General features: G+C 52.3%; 1 protein-coding gene across 3 annotated transcripts in view; it reads right to left on the bottom strand.

Annotated features, from left to right (window-relative positions):
- The window catches only part of Actn1 (actinin alpha 1), a 98,204-nt gene that overhangs the window by 80,919 nt on the left and 1,298 nt on the right, over positions 1–15,987 (bottom strand). The gene's annotated exons all lie outside the window — the stretch shown is intronic.

A 15,987-nucleotide genomic window follows, 5' to 3' on the forward strand; every position in this document is an offset into this window, starting at 1 on the left:
TTTACTTGAAAAGGAATCACAGAGACAAGGCCGTTGGAGGGACAGCCTCGGACTGACTTCTGGTTATCTTTATATCATGTGTTCACCTGCCTGGGTTTTCTGCAATGAATGGCCCAGCACCAAGCCAGCCACACTATAACAAAGGGAGATGTTCCCAGGAGCCTGGTGACCGCTTCTCATTCAGACTCTCACAGGCCCAGGATGCTGTGGGCCAGGCTGGAGAGGCGTGTTGGAGGATCTGGGGACGAGCCACCTACCACTTTCTGTTGACGCTGGTGTTGGGGAGCGGGGGGCCTTTAGTCTTACAGACCCGGTGTGGCTGTCAGTCTGCCCTAACAGCCTCAGTGAGTTCTCAAAGTTTGGATTGGGGCGCCTGTGTCCCCTACATTGTTAGGGGGACAAATCAAGACAGCGTTTGGAAAGCAAGCAGTCAGCAGGGGTTCTGTAAGAGAGGGCCACGACCACAGCAGCTCCGGATAGGGTGGAGACCTGGAACATCTACAGAGCAGTCTCTACCCAGCCGCCACACCAGGGAGCTGCTTCGTCAGGGCAGCCTACAGTGGCAGGGCCAGCACCAGGTTCCTAGGAGCTAGAAGAGCGGCCTTGACGGAAGATGTCGCCGCCAAGACCATCCTTGGTACTGGGCTGTGGCTACAACTACAGAGCAGACGGGAGGGAGGGAGGGAGGGAGGGAGGGAGGGAGGGAAGGTCTAGAAAAGAAGTGTGGTGGTATGAAAAGCCTCCACATGGCCCCAGGCTACCCCCATTTCCACTACTTGACCCATGTGGGACTTCAGCTTCCGGGACCAGACAGGGTCACCTCCTTGCTCCTTAAGAAGGTGCGGGTCGGGGCTGGAGAGATGGCTCAGTGGTTAAGAGCACTGACTGTTCTCCCAGAGGACCTGGGTTCAATTCCCAGCACCCACATGGCGGCTCACAACTGTGGATAACTCCAGTTCCAGGGGACCTGACACCCAGGGCAAAAACACCCACGTACATAAAACAGAAATAAGTCAATAAAAGAATGTTCCGGTCAAGAGAGAGAAGTTCCTGGGACCTGAGGAAGTAGAGATTCGGCTCCGTCTCTGAGGGGCTTCCCTGTGGCAGACAGGGCTGGAGCAGGTGCCCATCCCCAGCAGCAAGTATTTCACGTGCTCTGAGCAAGGCCATGTTTAGTCTCCCACAAAGAACTTGTATAAGTCGAGGCAAGTGACTTAACCAAAGCCTAGGACATTTTTGCCAATATCAGACGGAGTGCCATTTCTCTAGAAGGTGGTTACAATGAATGACTCACCGATAGTGCAGGAACTGGACTCAGCACAGGACTGAGCACGTGGTAATGAGTGTGAGCTGTGATCCCCAGGACCGCCGCCACCATGGCCACCACCTCCACACGGCTGTGTCCCGGCTCACCTACACACTCAGGGGCCATGCCAGGAAGACTGGCGCAGAGAAGCTCGCCTGCCCATCACCACCTCTAACTTGCAGGATTCAACAGAAACGGGCCACCCCCATGCTGGCCAGAAGCCCAGCAACTTTATCTGCCTCAAGAATACGGTGTGTCAGAGCTGGGTGCATCCACTCCGAGGTTCTTGAGCCCGCTTGCAGGGATGGGAGAAGATGGTTGCCATGTACTCTGAACCCTTCAAGAAGCCAGCCTTACGGGGGAACGAAATCGGGGCAGTGTGACCCTGGCCAAATCAGACCGCCACAATGGACTTCACTTTCTTCATCCACATAACCTTCAAGGACCCTTGACTTGGCATTCTATGATTTGCTTTCTTCAAACTGCTGCAGGGTAAGAAGGGCAAGAGCAGGCTCTAAGAGCAGACAAGTGAGGAACAAGGCCACCTATCACGCACGCACGCACGCACGCACGCACGCACGCACGCCAGGTTCTTAGACCCACTGAGCCCACCGGGCAAGCAGCCCCCCTCACACAGGCAATGGCAGCCGAGGTAACACAGGGGCTGATTATGATATCCCTGCCTAGCGAAGGGTAGAGATCATCCCCATTCTTCCTTGACCCTAGATCACGCCTGCCTAGGGCACCCAGGCTAAGGGACAAAGCTAAGGCACCACTCCTAACCCCAAACAAGGCCTCACTCCGACGTCCTGGGGCAACTGGCTTCCCACCCCGGGCCACACCCTAGCCAGGCATTTCCATGGTCAGAGAAGGCTGGGCCGATTTCAAGGTCACCTGAAGAATCTGCTTCGTAACCCATAGGGCAGGGGGGATGGCTCAGTGGTTAAGAGCGCAAACTTCTCAGTTCAATCCTCAGCACCAATGTTAGGTGGCTCAGAACCACCTCTCACTCAAGCTCCATATCTGAGGCTCTCTTCTGGCGCAAGTGTACAAATACTCACACAGACACATGAATAAAAACAAACCTAAAAACACAACAATGAACCAAGAACCATGGCACACACCTTTAATTCCTGCACTTGGGAGGCAGAGGCAAGAGGTGGACGGATCTCTCTGAGATCCAGCGGGCGGTCACCTAGAGAGTTCCAGGCAGCCAGAGCTACACAGTAAGACCCTGTCTCAACAGCAAACAAACAAACAGAAAAAAAAGGGGACAGAACCAGAACACTGGCATGGCCCAGGCCTTGGAGATGATTCCCACGTGGCGACCGAGTCAAGGCCCTGAGAACCAACCACCAACATGGAGCACCGACCACCATTCTGTGATGCAGGCTCCTGGGTTATGAGCGATGCTCAGATATGGCTGGTCCAGCATGACAAGAGACACACGCAGCACCAGCAAAAGCCCCATGGCCTCCCGAGGCCCTGGCACTTCGCGGCACCAAGGTGCCTGTGCTGAGAGAACAGGACAGGACTCCACCAAGCAGCTCTTGGAGCTAATAGTTCAAAGAAGACAGTGTCCCAAATGCCACTCTCCAAAGTCCCAATAGGGGGAAGGTGGTAAGAGAACCAGGCCTTACTGGACACCATGTCCTGGCCAGCTGGAGGCCCCATGGCTCTATCTAGTTCCACACCCCAAGGGTAAGGTTGCTAAAGACAGCAGGCTAAGGTCCGCCCCTCAGGAAGAACACACATTACGCCATCCATGGAAGGAGAAGAAAAACCGAGACCATACATTGACTTCCTGTGGGGGCCCCAGACTCACACAAGGGGACCAGAAACTCCCTAAGATTTTCTGAAGCAGGGATCCCAGCCAAATGCAATCATCCCAGCCTCCAGGGAGAAAGGGCAGGGTACTGTGGGAGGGGCCGGCATGCCTAGTTCCTCAGGAGAGGAATCTGGAGTGTGCAGATGGTCAGGAGGAAAACCGCAGCTGGACTATCTCCAAGAGAGCTGGGGAGGTCATCGACAGCACCCTACCACCCTGTGACTGAACACAACAGGAGCGTAAAACGAGAGGCGTGGCGGGGTCTAAACTCGTCCAAGGCTCTGACCCAGTCCAGTGACGAGGATGGCCCCCAGGTACATCTGAATCTGGGGAGCAAAGCAGACCTCTGTCCTGAACCCAGGAAGCAACCTCATGGCTGGAGTGGCACTGGTCACTCGGACCATGACACCCAAGAGTTTCCTGCTGGACCATGGCCACCCAGACACCTGGCGAGAGACACCCTATGAGTTAGGGAACCACTACTACACACAAGCTTTTGTGTGCCTTGTCTTCAGGGAGCTGGGCGCCACCAGTCAGGAAGGCTTCTGAGGACTCACACTTGCTAGGGGACTCGGGAAACATATACTTTCTACTGTCCCAGGCACCTCAGATCATTGATCCTCCAAATGTCCCCAGAGCCACGAGTTTCACGGTGACTCTCTCAGACCGTATAGCAAGGCTGCCTGCCAACAGCCTGCCAACACATCTGTCTCTCCCAGACTTCTCACCAGCCCATCCTGGAGCCCAGGTGCCAACCGGGCAAGGCAACAAACAGGTAGTGGCTGACAGGAGAGAAGAACGGGGAGCAGAGACGCCAGGCCGGGACGGAGGTGACATGCTTGTCATCCCGCTAGCTGTCCTCAGGGCCTGGGAATGGGACTGACCAAGAGTGGCCCTACCATACCCGTGCCATGACCCAAAACTCTTCTCTTCCCCCGAGCCCCGCCCCATCGGGAGAGTCTGTCCTACAGGGTACCATTAGATTCCGGATACTGCACCTCGCCTCGGTGAGGCATGAACGATGAATCCACTTTTAAGTTTGTAGTGACAGATTTGCTTCACCAAGCAGTAATAAATACAGCTAGGGAGGGATGTAGCCCAGCAGCAGGTAGAAAGCCAGGGATTCAATCTTCAGTAAGGGCAAGCAGTGAGTATCTGGGGGGGGGGCACTCAGAACCCCAGAGCTCAGAAACGTGATACAGGAGGATCAAGCTCCACTTCGTAGTATAGTAAGACTCTTCTCAAAAAAAAAAAAAAAAAAGGGGGTGGGGGGGGTGGGGGGCGGGATGTGGCTCAGTTGGTAGCGAACCAACGCACAAACCCTGCTTTCAATCCCCATCGCTGCAGAAAACCAGGCTTGGAGGAACACACCTATAATTCCAGGGCTTGGAGACAGAAGGAAAAGGATCAGCAGTCCAAGGTCTACTTTGGCTACATAACAAACCTAAAATACATGAGACCCTATCTCAAGCAAACAAAAACAGTAAGTAAGTAAATAAGGCGAGTGAGCTACTATTCTGAAAAGACAATAACAAGGTGGGGTGTGGGTCCTCAAGACCCTGACCTCAAAGCCCCAGGATGGCAGGCAGGACATGAGAGCAGGTAACCATAAAGGCACAGAAGCCAGATGCCAAAAACATGCCTAGGAAGCAAAGACTGATTTCTGCCCTCCTACCAGAGGCAGGAAGCTAGGTTTACCTGTCACCTGCAAGGAGCCACGGGACTTGGGCAAAGCCTCCAGGCCTCAGTTGGAAATGGGATGCAGCGCTCCATCACAGATGTGCACAAACAGAGCAACACACATCGAACTGAGGGGCTACGAGCGTGTCTCCAGTTTTAAAACAGGCACAGTACACGCCAGCTGCTGGGCAGGGTTGACATGATCATACGCTTTATTAATAAAAACATCGAACTCAGGATGCAGGTCCATGCCAACAGGGGGGCTAATGAGATTCCAGAGAATTCTGGGGCCTCAACTCCAATGTGCCGTTTCCTTAAAATAGAACTCTCAAGTCGGCATGCTCTTTGTGAACTAGCTTCAGAAGCAGACACTCTAGAAATACCTGCAGTCTCACCTGAACCTTCCGGGTCTTCCCAGAAAGGCTTCACCTTCTGCCAGCCACCTCACCACAGGAAGCCTAAATGGAAGGCTGGGAAACACGGAGAATGGGCCCAGGCCAACCCACGGTACTGTGGACGGCTCTTGTGCTTTAGTGGGACTGGGGCACATCCCCAGTCACAGTCACTGGTCTAGTATGGTTAGACCTTAAGTTAGACCTGCTCCTCAACCAGGGGCTTCCATGGAGAGAGGCCTGGGAGGTTTCCCAGTCGGCCAGCCTGGGCGCCTGAGTGACCTTACTGCGCATGCCAAGCGGCCTCAATTTGAGGGCAGTGGTAGACAGACTCAGATGCAAGCACCAAAGTAGCAGTTCTTAATCTGTTTGTTTGTTTGTGTTTGTTTTTTTGAGACAGGGTTTCTCTGTGTAGCTTTGATGCCTGTCCTGGATCTCGCTCTGTAGACCAGACTGGCCTCGAACTCACAGAGATCCACCTGCCTCTGCCACCAGAGGCTGGGATTAAATCCTAAAAATAAATGTATAAAGCCAGGAGTGGTGGTGCACCTCCTCAATCCCAGCACTCCGGAAGCAGAGGCCAGTGGGCCTCTGAGTTCCAGGCCAGGCTGTCTACAGAGTCCCAGGACAGCCAGGGATACGTAGACAAACCCCGTCTCAAAAATCCAAACACTGAATGAATGAATGAATGAATAGGTGTATGTCTTGATGTGTGTGTGTGTACATATATATTTATTTACACACAAACATACATAAGATAAAGTTAAATACATATTTAACTACTCAGGCTATAAATTTCATTTATCAATACTTAACTTTTTAAAACTTTATTCCGTTACACCTGAACTTATTATGTGCACCTGGGCACATACGTGGCGGTCAGAGGACGGCCTCCAGGAACGGGGTCTTTTCTTCCACTCTGCGAGTTCCAGGGACCGAACTCAGGCTGTCAGGAGTGGGTGCAAGTCCGTTTACCTGCTGACAGCCACCTCACCAGCCCCATGTTGCTAGACTTAAATTATATTAAAAAAAAAAAAGGAGAGTGATGATGTCACCCTGGTCTACTATGCACAAGGTCCTAGATCCCGATCCCAGAACCATGGAACTGAACAATTAAGGGGGGAAAGGTGTCACAGAATGAAGGGGGTAGGTGAGCAAGCTCGGGGCCACATGTGTACAAAGACACCTCTAGTCCTGGCCATAGTAATCCAAAGGGCAGGAAACAGGGATCCCAGCCCAGTTCCCGCCTCCAGGAAAACACATTCATGTGCCTCCTCCTCCTCCTCCTCCTCCCAGCTCCCAGAGCTGAGTCTGGAAAAGCACTTTGGGTTCCTGGAAAGAAAGGCCCTTCGGAAATATCGGGAACTCGGCTGGAAGGTGCCATTATTTATTATCTGGAGGATGTCTGTGGTGTTTGAAGGGAACCACTCCACCTTCAAAGCCAAGGCTACGGCCAAAAATAACAGAGGGGCTGCTGGCAGCCAGAGAGACACAAAGGGGCCTGTGCTTGGACAACTTTCTCTTCATCCCCAAACCACAAGCTGTATGTATGGTCAGTCTCTCCATAGGGTACGAGACAGGACCTGGTCCTCACAGCCCTCCACGTTTCTAGACAGGTCCAACAGGGAAAGACAAGATACATCCAGACATCTGCCTGAGAGAGGCCACTCACCTCCAGGTTCCTCCCCCTGTGACATTTCACTTACAGAGGACTGGGGGGAAAAATGGAATCCAGCACCAATCCATCTTTCTCCCATCATATCCACTTCTGCAGATGGCTTTCAAAGAAATTCTTAGGAGGGCAACTTTCCCTGGAGGAGCCCATAGCCACATTTGATCATGCCCTGCCTCTTTCTGAGATTTCACTTTGAGAAACCCACACCACCCATGCTCTCGGGTTCGTCTTACTTTCTTCTGAGCACCTTTCTTTCTCTTAATCCTCATGTTTCAACCTATACTAAAATATCTTCAGGAGCTGGGCATGGTAGCTCACACCTATAACGTGCCTGTAATCCAGCACTCAGGAGACTGAGGCAGGAGAATTGTTGCCCATTTGTGGCCAGAGTGGGCTGCACAATGAGTTCCAGGTCAGCCCGGGCTACAGAGCAAAAAAAAACCTGTCTCAAACAACTACAAGAAATAAATCTACAAGCCCTGGCCTGGCAACACAATCCTATGGCCTGTAACCCTACCCCAGACAGGCCCACAGGCCCCAACCACCAAGCAGGAGTCATAAGGTAACCGAAGAGACACTCTCCCCGACTGACTGCCTTTCCACCCAGAAGAGACCTGGTTTAAGGCCCTTCCAGGCCCTACAATGTTCAATGCTAGGGCTCAAAATGACACTGGTGGTGTTGTAATCAGCCTGGCCCAAAAAAGTCCAGCACTGTCACCCTAAAAGCCAACCTAAGCCCCCAAACCTTTGTGCACAGTACTCTCAAGGCTTAAAGTATAGATGCCTACACTCAAAATAACCTTAATGAGCCCTGCTGCCTGGAGCAAAGCCTTCCTGGTCCCCCAGGTGAACCCAAACAAAGGGCAGAGCAGGTGAGAGCGGGAAGCAGCGGGGATGAGCTGCTGAACCCCAAAGCAGGGGAGGCCACTCCCTAAAAGCTGGAGTCAGGGCTAGGAGCAGTTTGGGGGTACACAAGGTGGCCACTGGCACCCCCACTTCCTTTCCAACCTGTCTCTAAGAAAAGACTAAGAAAAGTCACTTCAGAAGTGTCCGCATCAGCCAGGCTCTGTCATTCCAAGATTTTCATCAAAATTCACCCTAAACGTTCAAGTTGTGTCCAAGACCTAGGTAAAGTCACCTGACTTTCCTGAGCCTCGCTTTCTCTACCCTAAAATAGAGATTCGTCCTCACAGGTTTGCTCATCGCCATTAATGGCAAGTAATCACATCATGATTAATACAAAAGTAAAAATGTGAAAAACCATGAATCATAAAATAAGCACTTGATTACACACCACCCCGAGTTATTATTCACTCACATTTAAGACTAAAGTCTCAGTGAAAACACAAGCCCCTTCACAGCCGAGGGTGTGTCTGCATATATGGTTAAAATCAGAATTCTGAAGTTAATCTTCCTAACTTTGTTCATAACCCAGTGTACTGACCGCCAGTCAGCTCCTGGGCAGGTTACTTCTCTGGGTATCAATTGCCCCATCTAGCAAAATATACTAACAGTGCCTTCCTCGAAGATTTGTGCAGACCAAGGTCATCTAAATCATTCAGCCTTGAATCATCAGGAACCGTTGGTCCTTTTACTTACTTGGAGAACCTAAATACTAGTTGGTTGAGTGATGAAAAACAGACCATTCTCCTAGCCAATCCGCCTTCAAGAATCTTCTCTTTCCTCCCCCAGGAGATGGACAGTGTTTAGACTTCCCTCTCGGTATCTTGGCCTTCTGAAACGCTTCAAACCAAAATGAACACCTGGGTCTGCATGTCCAGCCCTTTCTCTGTGTGCCTGGGAGCAGGTCACTCTTTATCTTTAAGTTCAGATCATTCTAGGAAGAATGACCTTCCCACATCCCTGCTCCCTGCTGCTGGGAATGCTAACGGAGGCCACTGATGGAACATGGCTGACTTACGGTCTGGCATGCAAGGATTCCTCCATGTCCTCCACCCTGGACCTTTTGGGACACAGGCCTGGAGAGGCCTCTGATTCCTCTCAGTGGAGAGCAAATCATAGCCCCACGAGAGGCCCATGGTAGCCAAGGACCAAGCAGGCAGTTTCCAGGGGAACAGCATCCCTGGAAACGCATCTACGCCCAGTTCCCATCCTCACTGCCTTTTATTCTCCTCCCACCTCTGTAGTGGGCTAAGTCACCTACCCACTATTGCTAGGCAACTTCCCAGGGAAGCGCGGCTGCCTCTCCAGCCCATGCCTGCCTCGGACCCTGAGGAAAGCCGCCCTTGCTGCTGACCCTGGGGATGACAGAAGGCAAGAAGTGAGAAGTGACCACAGTCCAACAGGGTTTCATATCTGAACATCCCCAAGTCAGGCAGGGACTTGGGAAGATAAGAAAAGCCACCTTTCTGCCCCAGCCCTGTTCTCTTGTGCTTATGTGTCCTATATTCTCAAGACAGTTTCCAAGAGCAGAGCCCACCACACTCTACAGAAATGCACACCTTTGATCCCAGCACTCGGGAGGCAGAGCCGGGGGGATCTCTGTGAGTTCGAGGCCAGTCTGGTCTATAGAGCAAGATCCAAGACAGGCACCAAAAACAACACAGAGAAACCCTGTCTCGAAAAAAGAAAGAAAAAGAAAGAAATGGTTCTCTTCCTGATGACTCTTCAGCTCTTCTACCGTGGTTCCTGGCTCCAAATCCCAGCTTAGGAGCAGGTAGCAAGCAAGGAGGAAGGGGTGAGGGCGGGGCGGGGAGTTGCACAAGTAAGGATAAGTTATGAGGATGGCAGATGCCATCCTAACTCCCGCGACAGCATTCACATTTGGGAGGGTAGGATGACAGGCATCTGTCAGCGTCTTCCTTCCATTAGTCTTTTCTTGGATTTTTCAAAATTGGGACCTGAGTCCCATCACATCGGTGTTACCATTTGCTACGCACAATCCAGTAATTCTGAATCTATTCACAAGGCCATGCATCCATCACCACTGTCTAATTCCAGAACATGTCCACCCCTGGGGTTTTATTTGCACACGTCCATCTTTGCTTCACGTTCCTACGCACACAGGCTATTTTATAAGTGGCGCGGCAAAGCAAACACCAGAGCGGGGCGGGTGGAACCACCAGCTTCAGATCCTAAAGCCACGTCGTCGCCCTGACCTTGAGATCCTGAAAAAATGTCAGAGAGTTCTCCACGTGTGAAATGTCACAGCAGCAGGGCCCAAACTCACAGGAACACATGTGCACACAGGCCCTCAGGATAGCTACTGTAGGCTGGACTCCTAGTGCTCCACCCACCAAAGTCCCGTGAAACACCCGCCATCCCCAGTCAATAGAAGGCCATGAGAGAAGGCCTGAGGAACTCTCTGTCCCCTCATCTTCATGTGCAGGGAAGAAAGGATGGGAACAGACGGCAAGGCTTGGTGGTACACTGGGACAGGAAAGTGGACCCCCGGGAGGCTCTAAGCTCTGCTCTCCTGGGTCGTCTCGGTCCCTGTCCCCTCAAGGCTCCTTGCCTGGGTCAGGGCCAGGTTGGAGTGAGCAGAAACCTGACCTGAAGAGTAAGTAGGACCACACTGACCCACATGAACAGTACTGGTACACGGAGCTGCAAGGGTTCCTCTGCCTGTGGCCTCTGCGCCACGACCTCTCTGAGGAGCTGCAGACTAAAACCGTTGAAAACCACCTCCAGTGGAAAGGCTGTAGAACCTGCCAAGATTTTCATTTGGGCAGGGTCTCGCTCGGTAGCCTTTGGATGGCCCGGAACTCACCACAGAGACCAGGCTGACAGATGTACCTGCCTCTGTCTCCTAAGTTAGGTGCTGCGATTAAAGGCACTCGCGTCACACCTGGCCCTGCCAGTATCCAGTATTCTTGCTGAATAAATGAGCCCAGCTCACAGGACTACTCCCGCAGAGCTGTGAGGCCGCTGGCCATCTCAAGAGGAGAAAAAGCAGAGACAGGAGGGCAGGTGATCCCCGGCTGCATGTCAGACGACTGCGGATCACTGAGGCTGTCTGGCTGGGATGACCCCAACTGTACCTGAAGAGGTGTGGGCCTTTTAAGAGTCTGACCAGTGACCTGCTTGGACAACCTGGCCTAACCATCATTCTCAGAAAGTGAAGGGGGGGGGGTGTTGAGGGGGGTTGGGTAGGTTGCCAAGTTGGTAGAATGCTTGCCCACCATGCATGCAACTCTTCTGAGTTCAATTCCCAGCACCACGGTGTATGCTGTTACATATCTATACTCCCAGCACTTAGAACACAGAAGCAGGAGATCATTCCCAGCTACACAGAAAATTCCAGGCCAGCCTGAGCTACATGAGACCCTGTCCCCTCCCCCTCCTGGGGGGGGGGAAGCAAAGGGGAAGAAAGGAAAGAGAGAAGTAGGGTGAGCCCATGGCCAAATGAAGATCGACGCTCAGAGAGAAAGAACATTGAGAGGGTGTCCCCAGTACCTGACTCTTGGTGGCTTGCTCTGCCCCTCCCAAGCCTCGCATCTCACCCTTTCTGAATCCTGCAGCACGCTCGGTTTCCCAGCAGAAAGCTCTTTCTTTATACCCTTTTATTCAGACTACACATGCAGGACACCGTCTCCACCCCAGGCTGTGTGCAGACTCCGTCCCGACCACAGCCTCGAAGTCCGTCAGCCACTCACTCCATCAACTAGAACTGACACAGCCTAGCAGTATGACTGCGGGTCTTTCTGGTCCCCTCTCCACCTCAGCGGTGGTTGTCATGACCCACAGGGCAGCGCACCCAGGGTGGTCTTCACTTAACACTCTGGAACTGGTTCCGGTAGTCATCTCAACAGTCCGACTGCATCAAGGACTGGACTCTCTCCAGGAGCCACACATCAGTACACCTGGAACCAGGTCATAGCTCAGGCTGGGGCTATCCCACTCCAGCTCTAGACCCACAGAGAGTCCCACATCTCGTGTGACAAGCCCTCGAGCCCAATTTCCGGTCTGTGGCCAGGTGGCCAGGTGCCCGGCGCCAAGGCTTTTTAGAGAGGGTGGGGAGGTAGCAGCCTTGAAGCACCTCTCAAAGCCTGCCTCAAGGAAGAGATTCCTCTGGAAGACATTGACCATGTACCCTTCAGGAGCCTACCAGTCTCTTCTTCCTACAAGCTCACCTCCAGTGTCTCATTGTTGGACACTCTGGTTTTCGGGCCCCAAGCCAGGCCTTCTCACACCTGCCTGGTCTAGGGCCAGCTGGCACCTGGGGCCTGATGGCCCAACCCTTCCCTCCCCCACTTCTCCTTCAGGTTTTATCCATTGCTTAACCAGTGGGGCACCTGTTCCCAGCCTACCCATGTGGAGCAGGGTTTGGAGAGGAAAGAGCTACATCCAGTGAGCTTTGGGGAAGGTGCTGGAAGGTGTGAGGGCAGAGCAAATTCCTGGGCTAAATGGCTCTTAAAGGACATTCGCTCTCTGTGTGTCCTTCTTGTGCTGTAACACAATGACACAAGTTTTGAGTACTTTTTTTCCAGGGGGCGGGAGAAAGAGGGCTTTGAGACAGGGTCTCATTATGTAGACCAAGCTGGCCTAGAATTCACTAAGCAGTTCCAAAATGGCACAGCTAGTCAATGAAGGAACCAACACTTACACACACACACACTCACACACACACACACACACAGAGTGAACATTCATCTGCAGAAGCTGGAGCCAGGATGCAGGTCTAGGATTGGGTCTTTATTAGAAACAGAGCATCCACATCCTCAACCAAGCCCTATCCCTGTGCTCAGCACCAGGAATGCAGCAAAGACCAGGACAGCCTGGGTTCTTGCCTGCCCCCCCCTCCCCCCCACTGTCACAGGTACTAGGCAGTCAAGAGGACAGAAAAGGATGGCTCCGAGGGTGGCCCTGATTTGGGATGTTAGTCCTTCCCATCCATTCAAGCCCTTTCTTTCCCTTGGGAAATCCTGGGTGAGCTCCCAGGAGATGGTCCAGCTACCCAGAAAACAGTGTGAATGAGGAGGCCTGTCTCCCCGAGACCCAGCCTACCACTGGTGCAGCGTTGGGATCTGGGTCTTAGCCACAGCCATTTCCATTCACCTGCCAACGCCGCTCTGTTTCAACAGCTACTCACTCAACAAGTATTGATTAGATGTCTTATTGTGAAAAAGCACCAGGGCCGACACCTGTGGGACTACACGGTCACCCAGAACCTCCGAGACATCAGAGAGGAGAATATAGTTGAACGACAAGACCACCTCCTCACATCTCCAGTTAAAACGGCATCAGCTAGTTTTCACAACTATGGAGCCCAAAGCAGAAAGGAGCCGGCCCAAGGTCACAGTGAGCGGACAGGTCCGGGACCTAACACCAAGTCAGTATTCTCTTTAGTCCGCTTGACTTCTGTGCACGTACATCTTAGGGTGTGGTAAGATCTCTGTGAGGGAACACAGAGAGGTCTTTGGCCATCACGAAAAGAACTGTCTCGGGAGAGAAAGATGGCTTCAGACCTCAGCCTGGAAGTCAGGAAGGCGACCAGAGCTGCATCTCCTCCAGTTCACAGGTTCTGTGCCACGGCGGCATTTGGAAGTATGCAGACCAGCCAAGAACTCTGCCCCAAAGCATTCTTTGGCGAAGGGTTATAAGCACAGCCATCCCACCCCCCTTGGGCTCCTTGAGTCATACCTCCTGCCTGCTCAGGCTTCTACCTGCATCCACCTCCACCAAGGAAGCAGTTCCTACCACATCATTTCATAGGAACGGGTAAGAGCTGGGAGAAGGGGAGTCTCGTAGGGCAGAAACACATCAGGTTCTATCTTACTCGGCGTTCCACGACCAACACCTAGAACTCGACCAAGCTCACAGTCACTGCTCACAAGCATTTGTGGAACTATATCTAGAAAAAAGCCAGGGTTGGGGAGATGGTTCAGTCACTAAGGGACTTTCTGCATTAAGTACCTAATCCAATCTCTAGCACCCACATAAAAAGCTGGGTACAGTGGCATATGCCTGTAACCCCAGCAGTGGCAGGGGCAGAGAGACATCCCTGGAGCTTGCTGACCCTCCAGACTGGCTGAATCAAGAGCTCCAGGTTCAGTGAGAGAAACTCTGTTTTCAAAAATAAAGGAGAGTTGGCAACATGTGGAGACAAAGGCATGTAATCTCTCTGTGAGTTCGAGGCCAGCCTGTTCTACATTGCAGAGTTCCAGGTTAGCCAGGGCGGGACATAGAGAGACCCTATCTCAATAAATAAAGTGGAGAGTAACTCAGGAAGACACCAGACACCAGCCTCTAGCCACCACACAGGCAGACCCACACATAAACCACGCAGAGAGAGCCGACAGAAGGAAATGATTTGCCCACAGTCTCACCAACAGCCACGCTGCACCAGGGCTAAGCTAAAAGCAGGCAGGCTCTCCTCTGCCTTCTGTGATGTAACCTTTGACTCCAACTGCACATTGCCACCACCACCACCCCAATTCTCCCCTGCCTCTTTCAGCCCTGTTCCGTTGTGGGCAATGGTCCCATACAACACCCTCTCCATTCCCAGTCTGTAGAAAGAAAATCAAAACCTACAAGATGCTGCTCTGCCTTAAGAAATGGCCCCTCTGTGTATCCCTATCATTCTCCTGAGAACTAGGCAGGGCCAAAATTCTGCAGACAGGGAACCTGACGTTCACAAAAGGCTACACAGAGAATGAATGGCCCAGGCCACAACCTTGGACCAGGTTTTCCAAGTCAAAAGCAGGGGGTCTTCTGTGAGGCCCCCACTATCAACCCAAGCAGATACGGATTCCCAGATACCAAAACCCTCTGGCTTGGGATGTCAGACCTAGCTCCCTTCCCATCCTTCCTCCAGCTACCTCCCGGTCCACCACACACCAGCCCCCAGCCCGGGCTACTTCTCTCTTATCCTGGTTTACTCATCCTTACATGTGTCTGGCTCACAGAGCTGCTGGGATCTACGAGATAGAACAGGTACCACGCTGGCACACATTAGCCAACATCAGCCTACCTGTGTTACATACGCCCAGAGATGACCAAATCCCCTAGATGGTCTGATCCTCCCAGGTCAGAGTTCTCTGGGAATCTATCATTTTCTCTCCAACCTCACTGAATACGTTCATTCAGCCATTCATTCATTCCTTAATAATGAGTGAACACATAGACCCAAGACTCAGTGTCTGGATGCCAGGACCGGAGTCCCACAGCCCTCACTGGGTCTGGCTCTAACAGCTCCACCACCCCGGTCTCTTCCAGCTCAAAGGTGAACCCCTGAAAGGGACTTCTATTCTCCGTGGAAGATCCCAAGATTTCCACCATTGCCATCCCAGCCCTCCTGACCCTCTTGAGAAAGTTTTTGGGTTTTTTTGTTTTGTTTTGCTTTCTGTTTCTTTCTTTTCTTTCTTTTTTTTTTTTGAAAGAGAACCGAGCAGAGGAGAGAGATCCCTTGTCCGCCGTGGGAGTCTCGGATCAGCTCACCGCGTTTTTCTCCTCCCATTCCAGGAAATAAAACTACTCAGTGAGTAAAACAGGGAGAAAGACCCTCAGCCCTCAGCTCCAGAAGAGGGGGAGGGGGCGGACAGGAAGAGGGCGGAGTCTTTAAGCTACCAATACATTACAAAGAACTCAGTTCAAAGCCAAGGGACTCTCTTAAGTCGATGTTGCTGTAGGAGACAGGGGCAGGGCCCCAGGTCGCCTGCTTAAGGAAGCCCATTGTGGTGTGTTTTAAATTACCTCTGCTTGTCTGATGAAGTGAGTAAAAGGGCACCGTTTCAGGGCTTAGGAATCCTGAGTGAGCTAATACAGGATGCCTTTAGTTGAAGGGGAAAAAAAAACTTCAGTCAGCTCTCTAAACTCCCCCCCCCCTTTTAAGTTTAAAAAGGGAATGAATGTTACCATTTTTGGACATGAGCATTCTCCCTCAAGCCCAGCCCTAACCGCACTATCCAGAGGGACGCGCCATCCTGTCCCCCCCCCCATACCCAGATCACGAAGGGAGGGGAGGTATGAAATGGGGAGGAACTGGACGGGAATGGGAGGGGGGTTCAGGGTACGTGGCTGTCTAGGGAAAGGGCTTTCTGCGCAGGCAGGAAGCCGCAGCAGGGTTAATACCCTCCCCACCCACCCTACCCCCATCCCCCCTGGCCAAAAGTGGTTTCTGACCTCTTCCTACCACTAGCCATTA

The sequence above is a fragment of the Peromyscus leucopus genome, chromosome 14, assembly GCF_004664715.2.
Source record: "Peromyscus leucopus breed LL Stock chromosome 14, UCI_PerLeu_2.1, whole genome shotgun sequence".
NCBI lineage: Eukaryota > Metazoa > Chordata > Mammalia > Rodentia > Cricetidae > Peromyscus > Peromyscus leucopus.